The sequence below is a fragment of the Canis lupus genome, chromosome 14 (assembly GCF_003254725.2).
Source record: "Canis lupus dingo isolate Sandy chromosome 14, ASM325472v2, whole genome shotgun sequence".
In the NCBI taxonomy this organism is placed as follows: domain Eukaryota; kingdom Metazoa; phylum Chordata; class Mammalia; order Carnivora; family Canidae; genus Canis; species Canis lupus.
In genome coordinates this window covers 16,278,058-16,290,284 of record NC_064256.1, presented here as the reverse complement: position 1 = coordinate 16,290,284, position 12,227 = coordinate 16,278,058, and the positions used below count along the sequence as shown (strand labels likewise).

The 12,227-nt window shown below is 35.4% G+C and overlaps 1 protein-coding gene across 6 annotated transcripts in view; it reads right to left on the bottom strand.

Moving 5' to 3' along the window:
- The window catches only part of CDK14 (cyclin dependent kinase 14), a 722,297-nt gene that overhangs the window by 485,111 nt on the left and 224,959 nt on the right, over positions 1-12,227 (bottom strand). The gene's annotated exons all lie outside the window — the stretch shown is intronic.

Here is a 12,227-nt window from a genome sequence, read left to right as displayed (position 1 = left end):
GTAATCTTTGTCAAAATAAGCCCTTACATGTATAATTATTTTAATGAATCCCTTTGACACTCTTAAAATATCTAGATGCAAAAATAATTCTCTTACAACTAAGTGGAAAATTCTATATAGTTACCATATATCAATTTTTAATTCCATGTTAATTTTATTTTAAAGTAATGTATGTGATTGCTCCAAAAATGACACACAGCTAAAGGATTTATTCTGTAGCTAGAGAACGCCATCTGGCTCAATATGAGAGAAACCACACTATTATATCGAATACTATTACAAATGGAGTATTTTGTGTTTCTAAAGGAATTTCTTTCATAGATGAAATAAAGGTACAGCATTTAATTAATTAAGAAACACTTCCCAAATAAAAAATTACATAGACATAGTGAAATAAGTTAATAATAATAATATTAATAACACCACTAAGTAGTTCCATTCTACATGAATTGCCATATTTAATCTGTACACAAATTCCTTAAGGTTAGTATGTATGCTTTTGTTTCCATTTTGCAAGTGAGTAAAACTACAGCACTGAAAAAACAAGCTATTTTATAGTTATTCTAACAGAGCATGAATTCAAACTGGAACACACCTTACCAAATCCACACGTTTTAAGTTTTACACTACCTGACTCTTCTAAGACAGCAAATATCAAGCAAACCCACGTTGCACACCTGTCAGAGCATTAAAAACGGTTGGTATCTGCCTTAAAAGACTCACAGTCTAGAGATGTGGGTCCTCAATTCTGACATTACATCACTCTACTAAAAATGAAGATGCTCCGAACAAATAATCAGGTTATTCTATTGCAGTTTCATATGTATCCAAAAAAAAGTGCATTAACTTTAAAATTTTTACTTTTTAATTTTTTTTTTAAAGATTTTACTTTTAAGTAATTTCTACACTTAACATGGGGCTCAAACTTACAACCCTGTGATCAAGAGTCCTATGCTCTACCGACTGAGTGAACAAGGTATCCTTAACTTTGGGAATTTTTTTTTTTTTTTAAGATTTTATTTATTTGAGAGAGAGAGAGTGAGAGAGAGAAATGGGGGGGGAGAGAAGCAGACTCTCCACTTAGCAGGGAGTCTGATGCAGGGCTCGATCCCAGGACTCTGGGATAATGACCTGAGTCAAAGACAGATGCTTAACCATCTGAGCCACCCAGGCATCCCTAGAAATTTTAAACAAAACCTAAAAATGTCATTTCAAGCATCAATAGAGCAGTTAGACTACATAAGTCTCATATCAACCATGAATCTGAAATTGTATAAAAATTTTCTCAAAGATGCAAAGTTTCTCTTCTTACAGATCACCAAAGAATGATTTCCAAGTAATTTATGACTTATTAGCAACTTTCAAATTCTTCCATTCACTCAGTAAACAATGATTAAGTGCTTAGAACCTGCTAAGGGAGGGATCCAAAAATAGATAAGGTATATTTCATGTCTTCCAGGTAACTGGAGCAAATTTCATGGATTTTCAAATATTATTTTAAGGTAAAAATTCCCTTAGTTAGGGAACCTCAGTCTGTATATACACAGCCCCCACCAACCATGGATCTGCTACCCTTCCACAGCAGTCTCACAGTCAGCAACTAAACTACTCTGAGTTAACAGTCCCCCGGGGAACCAGTAAGGGAAGATGTAACTTGTAAAAATGCCTTCAGTCTTTCTCCTCAAGGGAGACCAAGGACTTAGAGAGCATAGCTCACTTAATTACACCTTTTCATTTTCTTTCCTGCATACCCTCCCACTTTAATATTTGCCTCCATTCTCTGTCATTTCTTGTTCAATAACCTAAAGACATTGGCTACCCACACCCAGCCTCCCTAAACATCCCTTCAGTCCACATACAAAATAACAAATGATCCTGATGATAACAGATAAACATAAAGGAAGTGTTTAATCAGTACCAGTACCAGGTATTTTAAAAACCACAAACTTGAGGTTAAATTAGTCATTAAAATAAGAACCATCACCTTCTGTGGCTCCTGAAAGCCACAGTTTAAGAACTCCACAAGTCTCTTTCTACCTCTTTAACCACACTTAGTCATATTTGCTTCTCCTGGAGTGCCAGCGTTCATGATAATCATATCAATGACTCCGATGATCATATGAGCGCTATATGTTACTGCCTGTTCAACTCGTCTGAAAACTGGAGCACTGAAAGAACACAAGAGGACAGAGTTCAAGGTCCACAAGTTAAACACCACAGGAGGGCAAGGGATGGACTTCCCTGTCTTGTTTATTTAGGGCTGTAGCCCTAGACACACTGTCCAGTAGACAGTGCGAGCACAGTCATTTTGAAACAAAGAAAAGAAGGAAGGAAAAAGGAACAGAAAGGGAAGGAATCCGCAAATGCATTATGATGTAAAAAAAAATGTATTATGATGTTTGAGTTGGTGGCCTAATCTAATCACATTGTGAACACCGTTTCTTTGCTATTTGAAACTGTCTCTGAAGTCAGCATAGCCTACACCAACCCAGATTTTAATGTCTACTGTCTCAATAATCCCCTAACTTAGGACATTCTCCTCGGTCACTATGTAGGATCGTTTTTATTACAATAGTAACTTTTCAATATATCATATTTTTTCCAGCTTACTTTTGCAATAATCTGTTAGCAGTGAGTATTCTGTTAATAGCAGTTATTGTCATTGCACATGAATTAGTGTCTCAATGCTTTAATGCGTGTGATTGTTACATTACTTTCCATGTGCTATATAAAGAGGGAAAAAACAATTTTTTGTGAAGCAGAAATTGTTAAACAAGTTTTTAATTAAATAACTGAATAGTGGTGACACTGTTGATACTAGATGGTTAATTATGACCTAAGTTTTAAAAGAAATTAAGTCTTCAAGTTGTTGGGTTTTGAAGCATGATCACAAGGTGACATGCCATTTCTATTTATATTTCCATCTTACTTATTTTCTCAGGTTATCATTACTGACTTCCATTAGAAATCTGTATTCACTGGCCTATGACTGATCCCAGATCAAAAACAGATATTAGATGTCTACAGGAAATCCTGGAAGCAATGATTTTATTCAATTCACTTCAAATGCAGGGCACAGTCATAGGAATGTGTCACAGACATACATACTGACTGCTCTGTGGTCACCATAATCCAGCCTGAATTTCTGGAACTCCCCTCCTCAGTGTTTCCTTATGGTCTCAGCTTTTTAATTTTGTACTTTGTCATTCTAATATTGTTGGTATTGATTTAGGTGACATTGTGAAAAAAGAAATCATAATTCTAAGTCACATTTCTCGGTTGTCAAATCTGGTGACTTAAATCAAGTATTTATTGGCTGTCTTTTCTGTCCTTCAGCAGTTACTGCTTTCAGCTGCAGCAACTGTTCCTGTTTGTTTTATATCATCGGCAAAAGATGCCACCATTTCACAGTTTTATCAGAATATCCTAGAAATTAAGATCCATGTTAAGTTTCTTCACGACTAATAATGTCTCTTACAAATTCCCTTGGAAAAAATTAATTAGGTATTAAAGGTAAAATGCTATGTTCTAAATACCTGCCTAAATCATTCTTTGGGGCGTGGGGAGAACTGTTGCCCAAAGTAACACAGGTAAAAACCTTCCTAGTTATCAAGACATTCCAAACCCCTATCACACTGCTTCCCTACCAAACCCCTAGCACATTGCTTCCCTAATTTCTCCATCCCACTACACAGTCATTAATATGTATCTGGATCAGTTCTTGTCCTTATACCCCATAATTATTCCTGTTTTCAGTACCACTACTCCCATCTTCCTTTGTGCCTCTCTTTTTTACCTGCTACCCAAACCCTGTTCACCCTTCGGAACCCAATTTAAATCCTACCTCCTGATCTTTTTCTTTGTAGTCTTGTTTTAATTAACATCCCTCAACCCAAAAGTCCAGTACCCAGAGCTTCTTCTTACCCAGACTGACTTTCAGACCAGCTCTAAAGAGACCCTTAACATGGGTTAATTAATGTAACAGACCCATGTTGAAGATATTTTAGGTTTAAAGGGGGGAAAAGGACCATTTTTCACTACTTTAGCCATCCCTTAAATCTTTCTACCTGTCATGTTTATGTGCAGTTTATAGCCTACCCAGATCATGGCTCAAGAAACACTGAAGTGCCTTTTTAAATAAGTTATACCTTCTGCCTTGATGTGAATGGTTTGATCTAATTGCAAATTAACATTTCTAAATTACGTAAGTCACAGCTGCTGTTAAAAAAAAAAAATTCATTCATGATTAGATCATGCATTCACCCATTAGAGGTGGCCATGATAAATGGGTTTTTAAGTCTTCCTCCCTGGTCTTTGGTTCATGAACAATTTGAGTTCATGTTAGAGTTTTTCATTTTATGTTGTTCATACAATATAACGAAGCCATGTTATTCACTTAAAATTCACTTTAAGCACAACAGAATATTTAATACATGGAAAATATTAACTGAAGGCAAAATAATATTCTACTGTCTTCAACAAATCTCTATCTTAGGATTGGTAGCCATTAGCAGTAATTTGCATTTATCATTTTCCCCACAGCATCTTACTTTTAGAAAATAATGACAGAAATATTCTTGGGGCACCTGGGTGGCTCACTCCGTTGAGCGCTGGACTCTTCGTTCTGGCTCAGGTCATGACCTCAGGCTCTGGAGACTGAGCCCCCCTCTCGGGCTCACGTTCAGGATCAGTGTGGAGTCTGCTTGTCCCTCTCTCTCCCTTTGTACCCTCCACCCCCAGTGTTCAGTCACACTCTATCCCATAAATAAATAACTAAATAGATAGATAGATAGATAGATAGATAAATAAATAAATAAATAAATTTTTAAAGTCTTTTGAAAAATTCTATTAATATCATCTTGTACACTCCTCATTACAATTTTTGGTTATTCCATTTAGTTGACAATATGTACTAGTACTTATATAGGCAGAGGGGATACACTGAGGAACAAGACAGAGTCCTCCACCTTTAATAGGACAACTCTGATTTCAGAGTCTAATGAAGACCCTCTGGACAACATACCTTTCTTACAGACCATGTTGTCCAGGACTGTCTCAAAAAAATAAAGAAACCATACTATATAAGTCATTTTTCAAAAGTTCATTCCCCAAATTCATTTACATATGATATGGTTGACATTTTGATCAACAGGTCAAAGGCAGCTGAAAATAGTAATGATCTAAGATACTTTTTCCATGAATTAAACTGCTTTTCAGAAAGGCCATTTGAAATCTTACCTTATTGGAAAGAAAAGCCAAAACACTTACTTAGAGGTGAATGATTGATATTTGGAAATTATAGAGAATTAACTAAAAATGTACTAGTAACAAGAAAATTCAGTATAAAAATGGTCAAAAACTAAAAATCATATTAAGAATGGCAATTAATATTTGTTGAAAACTATGCATCATTTCTTTTGAAATATCATCTTACTTTTAAACTCTAAACAATCCCTAGGAGGCAGCTACAACTATTATCTTCTTTAGAGAAAGCTGGGGGAAGCAATGTGCCCAAAGATACATACTCCACTATATGGCTTCATAAAGTTAATATGTAAATTACAACAGCTTTCTTAAAGTGTTAATGCAAACAGAAAATATAGTTGAATAAAAAATATAATCAAAATATCAAGAAAAAAACATAAAATATCAGGGAATAAGAAGAAATCCATAGTACCTTTATGAGTAAAACTAGAAAAGGCTAATGAGAAACAGAGAAGAAAACAAATAACTGAAGAAATAATTTGTTTTTGAACAGAAAGACTTAAATATGCTAAAAATACCAATTCTTCCTAAATTAATCTTAAATACAATGCCATGCTAACCAAAATCTTAATAAGAAATCATCTTAATTTTGAAAAGAAACTCTAATATTTACTGGAAGACTAAATGTAAGTATATTATCATGCATTGGTAATCAAAAGAGTGGTACTGACTCAAGAAAAGACAAATCAACTAATATCATTGCGATATAGACCTAAGTATATATTGAAAATTCATTTGTGATAATGGTGGCACTTCAAAGCAGTGGGGAAAAGATGTATCATACAGTAAAGCCTATTGAGACAACTGAAAAGCAATTTAAAAGAAAGAGGAAGATGAGTTTCCTAACTCAATCCCTATACTAAAATAATTTTTAGATAATTAAAAAGTACAAATACAAAAAATGAAACTACCAGAAGAAAATGTAGGTGGATATTTTTCTCATATTAGTATAGGGAAAACTTTTATAAACACAATCCCAACAATAGACTCAATTCCCTGAAAATGAAAAAGAAATCATTATGTATATTTGAAAAAACTTACTTGTTATATAAGATATGAAAGGCAAAGGTTACTGTCCCTAGGAATACAATTAGCTCCTAAAATAATAAGAAAAAATTACTACCCATGGAAAAATTGGCAAAAATTAGACATAGACTAGTCACAATACACGTACACACACACAAAAGCAAAAGACCACCAAACAAATTAAAATACTTCAATCTTACTAGACACCAAAGTAAAACAAATAGAAACAAAATATTTTCATCATGTCAATTTAAGTAAAAGCTAAGAAGATCCAGAAATTGCAATGGTATGGGGTTCTCATACAATTAACGTGGTACAATCATTCTGGAGAACAGTTTGGCATTTTCCATTAAAACATAATTTCACATTGACTTAGAAATTCTCTCCAAATATATTCTGAGGGATAAAACATATACAAAGATATATGTACATGGATGTGAATCACAGCTTTGACTTAAATAGCAAGAAAAATAAAAAGAATCTAATTGTCTATAACCAGGAAATTAGCTAAATAAATAATGATGCATCACAATTGTGATTTTTAAGTGAAGTATTTGGTGGTGGCTGTAAAAGATGTTCATTTTTTTACAAAATAGCAGATCTCTATCACATATAATTAACCCACAAACAAGTAAGTGGAAGAATAATGGAATAAAAAAAGAAAAAAAACAGGGGAGCCCTGGATGGCGCAGCGGTTTAGCGCCTTCCTTTGGCTCAGGGTGCAATCCTCGAGTCCCGGGATCGAGTCCTGCATCGGGCTCCCGGCATGGAGCCTGCTTCTCCCTCTGCCTGTGTCTCTGCCTCTCTCTCTCTCTCTCTCTCTCTCCTGAATAAATAAATAAAATCTTTAAGAAAAAAAAAAAAAACAGAAGCAGAAATTAATGAGTTTGAATGGAAAAAGAGGAGAAATACTCAGGACTGAGCATTTTGGCAGGATGGTGGGGAAGCAGAGTAGATTAAATGAAGGATTTTCGAAGAATACAAATTGCCAGAATTAATCCAAGAGATGTAGCAAAGCTGATACAACACAAGAAATTCAAAAGTCATCAAAGATCTATCTTCCCAAATGGTACAAGACCCAGCTGCTTTGGGAAAAAGCTGCTGCATCTTCAGGGAACAGATAATTCTTTAATCACTGGCACAGCCTTCATACCCAAACATAATGCACATTGTAAAACCTTACATCAGTCTCATTTATGAATACGAATATAAAATTCATAAAAATGGGGATCCCTGGGTGGTGCAGCGGTTTGGCGCCTGCCTTTGGCCCAGGGCGTGATCCTGGAGACCCGGGATCGAATCCCGCGTCAGGCTCCCTGCATGGAGCCTGCTTCTCCCTCTGCCTGTGTCTCTGCCTCTCTCTCTCTTTGTGTGACTATCATGAATAAATAAATAAAATCTTAAAAAAAAAAAATTCATAAAAATGCTGGTGAATGAAATTTACAATGAAAGAGGATGTATTCCAAGACTGTAAGGCTGTTCAACATTAGGAAATACACAAAAGTAATTCCAAATTAGTGACTATGTATTACACTAATGGGTCAATGAATATCACAGAACATCTAGAACAGAAATAAATAAATAATAAATAAATAAATAAATAAATAAATAAATAAATAAATAAATAAATGAGTGAATGAATGAATGAATGAATGGTAACTTTCAGGATAGTCCTGCTACTTCAAAAAATAATCAGCCAACTAGTAATAAAAAGAAACTTATTTAACATGATGAAAAGACTTGAAACAACAGCAAACACTTTGCTTAAAGATGATGCCAGAGTGAAGCTTTTGTATAGAAGTATTAGTTCTTGGGACAGTATTTAAAAGTTAAGGGTGGAGAAATGGGAAATTCTATGGTCAAGAAAATTTTTTAAACTTGGTTTTGATTTTTAAAAAGGTTCTCAAAGGGATGCCTGGGTGGCTCAGCAATTGAGCATCTGATTTCAGCTCATGGTGTGATCCCATGGTCCAGAATCGAGTTCCACATCAGGTTTCCTGCATGGAGCCTGCTTCTCCCTCTGCCTCTGTCTCTGCCATTCTCTCTCTGGGTCTCTCATGAATAAATAAATATTTTTAAAAAATACAAAAAAATTAAAAGTTTCTCATAAACTTTAATATGCTCATGTGCACTGCATATTAGGTAGGTATAAGACAATACTCATTTGTGTTATATATACATAGGGATAGAGGATTCATCGGGTGTTCATATATGATTGGAATCTGAAATCAAACTTATGTATGTATACTAGATAGACAAGTTTTTTTTCTAAAGACTTATTCATATGTGAGAGAGAGAGCACAAGTAGGGGAGAGGTAAAGGGAGAAGGAGCAGCAGACTCCCCCGCTAACCAGGGAGCCTGAGGCAGGGGCTCAATCCCAGGACCCTGAGATCATGACTTAAACCAAAGGCAGAGGTTTAACCATCTGAGCCACCAGGTGCCCTGACAGACAGGTTTTAAAGAATCATAAACATGGCATGGTTATGATAAAATATGTCTCCTAGTTCTTCTATTCCCTTCAAAAGACGGATCTTCATTCCCTTCCTCTTCAGTGTGAGGAGACAAAGGCAGCAACCCATATGGGGCTAAGAAGTAGGAAAAGTGAGGAAAGGGCGTCAGAGAGTGATACTTTTCTGAGTATATCTTTTTGAGTAGTTTTAACTTTTGGAAGCATATTAACAGTACTGATACTCAAAAAATAAAGTGACCAAAGACAAGCGGGGAGGACTAAAACTGAAAGCAAACTGAAACAAATCATCCCAAACTGTATTTTAGATGAATGATATAACCACACTGCAACACCAAAAAGAAAGAGGGGAATGGGAAGGGGGAGGGGAGGACAAGTTACACGATTTTTAAACAGTGTTCTTGGTTGGAAGGAGGGAAGGGGCAGAGAACTGGAAACAACCCTAAACTCATTTTATTAGGTTTGATTTAGAATGTTAGAGCAAAGCAATTCTGAAACTACTTTAGATATATTAATGATTTTAACAAATGAGTAAACATACTGAAGTTGGTGGGCTAGGGTTCTCACCATGGAAGAGAAAGAGATACAAGCATGAAATGGAGAAACACAAAGAAAAACTCTATGAGGAGAGATTAGACCTGGGATTCGGTGTGAATCCAAGATTTCTAAAATACATATGCATATAGGTACGTACATGTACACATACATACATATGTGGATTGTGAATGTATATATGCAGGTATGTATAAAATATGTATGCACACATTTTCTTTTTTTAAGATTTTATTTGAGAGAGAAATCATATGTGTGCATAAGCAGGGGGAGGGGCAAAGGGAGAGGGAGAAGCAGACTCCCTGCTGGATAGGGAACAGGATGCTGGGCTCTATCTCCGGACCCTGAGATCATGACCTGAGCTCAGGGCAGACACTTAGCCAACTGACCTACCCAGATGCCCCTGCATGCATACATTTTCTAGCTCTGTCTGCTCAAAGGGCCTAAAAGCAGATTCCCCAGAAGCAATGAACACACTTACCCAGAGACTAGGTTTCTAACATCATTCCCCACTCAAAAAGAATTCAGGGCTCCCTGGAGAAATGCTGGAGCACAAAGGCATAAAATAAACCCATAACACCTAATTGTGTCATAAAGTAAGAAAGAGCTAAAATGAAATGGTTGGCATATCACAAAGACTGGAGCCAGTATGAAGATGCTTCCACTACTGATTCGGACAATTTGAGCACCAAAATAACCTTTATTTTTTTTTTTAAGATTTTATTTATTTATTAATGAGAGACACACAGAGAGAGAGGCAGAGACACAGGCAGAGGGAGAAGCAGGCTCCATGCAGGGAGCCTGATGTGGGACTTGATCCTGAGACTCCAGGATCATGCCCTGGAAACTAAACCGCTGAGCCACCCAGGGATCCCCAAAATAACCTTTAAAATAGTAATGAGGTATAAACAATAGGGGGGAAAATGGGAAACTGTGAGTTCACACCAATAAGTAGATAAAGAAATGAAAGAGGAAAAAAAGGAGGGCTCTTACTTACATAAGACCACATGCTGATGAGTCAACATGGAGGGAAAATCATCATTTTGCAACCACCACAGTAAATAAAGAATGATCAATAGATATTAAGTCTAGGGAGGAATATTTTGATGAGGAGCAAGATCTCTGCACGGAAAGAACATGTTTCCCCACATAATAACTATTGGTTGGAAGGGAGATCTCAGCTAACACCTGGAGTGGATGATCAAAATTAACATCAAAACTGAGGAGCAGATGGACATCATGTGCCTCCAGATGTGAAACTCTAAGGACACATCATTAGTTATGAAATATTCCAGCAGGGAACATATAACCTGCATATAACCTGCAAGGGAACATCATACCGAGGGACATTCTATTTTTTGAAAGGAAAAAGAAACTATATTTAAAAATAGCAGTGTCATAAAATATGAACTATTCCAAATTTAAAATGACTAAAATGACATGACAACTAATTGCAAATTTGCAACTAATTGCAAATTCTAGGCTTGGTTCTGCATCGAAGGAGAAAAAAAAGTCATAAAAAATTAATTGGATCAATTGACAAAACTGGAAAACAAACTATAGACTAAATAAAAAGTATTGCATCGATGTTAAACATACAAAAGTTGATAATCGCCCTGTGGTTAATGTAAGAGGATATCCTTATTCTTAGGAAATATATATCATCTTATACACAATTTACTCTCAAATAGTTCAGAAAAAAGAGCATATGTCTGTGTGTGTGTGTGTGTGTGTGTGTGAGAACAGAAGAGGAGGAAAGAAAAAAAAAAGAAGAGGAGGAAAGATAGAGATAAAGACAAAGATAGAACCTATCTCTTTTTGCACACACATTAGATAGATGATAGCTAGCTAGACGGGCAGATAGGATAAATAACAAAGCAAATGGTAAATGATATTTTAAAGTTCTTGTACTAATTCTGAAAACTTTTATATTAACTTTAAATTATTTCCAAATAAAAAGGTTAAAAATGTATTTAGCTTGCTTCTACATATGCAAGAAAAGCCTTCTTTTAGATACTTATACATTCTCCCTGAAAGCTTTTTTAGGGTATTAGTACTTTCTAGATATTTTCTTTATTAAACAGTAAATATGTAAATTTTAATATTCAGGGACTCTATCTGAATTAAAAATAATAAAATAATGAAGCTCAAATATAACCTCAGTGCATAAAAAGATACAGGTAATGTAAAATGTAAATTAATAAGTTACCCACTGGTAGATACCACTACTAAATAAACAGTGCAAAAAAAGATGCTATTTAAGGTAATGATTCACAAAAAAAAAAAAAGCATAATGTATTCCTTAAGCATTTTACTTCATTCTTAAAAACAGACATTCATACAAGTATCTTTTGAAACAGAAGGAAGGATTTTTCTTTGAAGATGGTCTAGGAATTCAGTCTTTTCTCTTCCCCACATTAACTACAACCACAGAACATCACCTACAAATTCCACTACTGAGTTTCATAAGGGAAAGATTTAAATAAAGATGCTTGGGCTAAAGTCTTCTAAATTTGAATAATCTTAGAGCTATCTCTCCTATACACAAGTCAATAGGAAAAAAATGTTTAAAACATGCCTACATTGGGGCGCCTGGGTGTCTCAGTCGGTTAAGAGTCCAACTTTTGATTTTGGCTCAGGTCATGATCTCAGGGTCATGGGATGGACCCCTGCTTGAGATTCTGTCTCCCTCTCCCTCTGCCCCTCCCCCCACTCACTCACATGCACATACACCGGCTCACACTCTCTCTTTCAAATAAATAAGTCTTAAGAAAAAGAACATGCCTGTAACATATCGTTCCAACACATTTAACTTACTTTTCGTAGCAACAACCACATTCTTTCTTATGCACTATTATCTTATCAGTTTATTCTTACTTAATTATATTACTTCAAACACAAGTACAATTAGCAAAA